The sequence below is a fragment of the Lactuca sativa genome, chromosome 7 (genome assembly GCF_002870075.4).
Source record: "Lactuca sativa cultivar Salinas chromosome 7, Lsat_Salinas_v11, whole genome shotgun sequence".
NCBI lineage: Eukaryota > Viridiplantae > Streptophyta > Magnoliopsida > Asterales > Asteraceae > Lactuca > Lactuca sativa.
In genome coordinates this window covers 88102425-88104576 of record NC_056629.2, presented here as the reverse complement: position 1 = coordinate 88104576, position 2152 = coordinate 88102425, and positions in this window count along the sequence as shown.

The following is a 2152-nucleotide window of genomic DNA, read 5'->3' as shown; positions in this document are numbered from 1 at the left end:
ATAGGGTCTTCAAAGCCGTCCATATGATGGAGGTTTCTAAATCCTCTCATTTGTTTCATTATTGAATAATTACAGCTCAATCATTGCACCTTTAATTAACAAATCAACTATCTATTTTCAATTAATATATTATTCATATAATTTATTAAAAAATCACTTATTATAATATATTAATTACATAATAAACTAATAAAGTTATCCTCTTTCTCTCTCTCTCTCTCTCTCTCTACAAATGTCATTCTAATCAAGTTCTAGTTATAGAGGCAACCTAAAAAGAATTTTGCTTCTAATTAGAAGAATATATCAATTTAGTTATGAGCTTAGACACTTTAATCCAACTAGAAATGACTTCACCAAGCCCCACAAGCTTACTTCTTCACCAAACTTCTCTCAAAAGGCCAAGAACCACTTAAGGATGCACAAGGGGGATATGGTTTCTCTGAGGCCGATGAGAGAGAAAACCCTGTATGTTATGTTCCATAAATAGGGGCCAAAAACTGAGACCTATTGCTTTGGCTTTGCTGCGGTGCGCCACACATCTTAACTAGTTGTGTTGCGTCCTACATGGCACCTCATGCCGCAACCAACAAAATTTGTGACAAGAGTTTTTCCCAAAAACCTTCATTCTTATTTGTTTTAGATTCCTAACTAAACATGAACGAAAACCAGTCGTACACTGCTATAAACTTTGACCGATAATATTTTATTGTTCATGTTGCTTCAATATATTTATTCCATTACATGAGTTTGAATTTGCTTTTCTAATTTTCTAATTTGTAGAGTGTATGATTTATTGATAGTTAGAATAGTGTTTATATCTTATAGTTTCAACACCCGTATGCAATTTATCCAAATGTCAAAGACAAACTCTCTAATTATTTTGTAGGGATAATGACTTGAAAGGGTAACGAACTTTCGACTTTTGTCACATTTAGTCACTAAACTTTTTTTCGTTATCTATTTTCCATTTAACTATTGAAATTGTTCATATTTTACCCTTATGACCGGTTGTTACCGGTCATAAGGGTAAAATGTGAACAGTTTCAATAGTTTAGTGGCAAATAGATAACGAAAAAAAGTTTAGTGACTAAATGTGAGCAAAATCGAAAGTTTGTTTCCCTCTAAAAAGTTCAATGACTAAATGTGAACAAAATTCCTATTGTATTATGTTTTAGCAAATTATTTATTTTTGTTTAATTGTAGCAACATTTGTTGATGAAGAAATGTATGAAATAAAAAAGCATAATGTAACATCCGGATTTCCAGGTATCATAATTTAAGTATTTTTCTTTTGAGTTAGGAAGAGAGACTCGACGAGTTGACGCCTCAACTCGTTGAGTAAGGTAGCGACTGATGACTCGGATTAATGAATGGACTCGATGAATCGGTGAGGCGACTCGACGAGTCCACGTTGTTGGTAGAAACCCTAAATCTTTGGGCCCGAGCCATATTTAAAGGCACTTATGGCCTTCAATTGCAACTACCTTTCCCACAAGTGAGAACCCTAGCGAGCTTGAGTGTGTAGAGTGAAAGGAAGAGCTATCTTGAGCTTTTTGGTGTGATAGATCTGGACCCTTCTAGGTCCAGAGAGCCGAGAATATGAAGCTTTAGTAGAGTAAACCTTGGGGTTCGAAGTTAGGAAGCATTTATGGGATTTTTATGGTATATATAGTCATCTTCATCTTACACATAGATATGAAGTATTTTATATAAATTACGTGCTATGTGTGCATATTATTTGAATACTTGCTGTCTATGTTGGATGAACGATTTTATACATGTTTTAAAAGATTTAAACGATATATTTATTTTATATCTACAAATATGTTGCGGATGAAACATGGGTAGATGAAATAGTTGGTGTGTGATGAAATAAAATGATGAGAGATAGGTGAGGACAGAAAGGTGATGATAATTAGGTAAATAGATGATGATGAATATGTGATGTAGGATGAAAGGAGATACCATAACCTTAACCGATAATGTGGCGATGTAGTCATCTACCAGAGTATAGATGGCGACCATGGACTATTCTAGACAACCCAATGGAAACACCAGCAGGCCCATAACCTGTAGGTGATGAATTACGAGTTCATACGATGTTGTAACTACGTATTCATGCGATGATACTCTAACCCCTTACTATGAATTA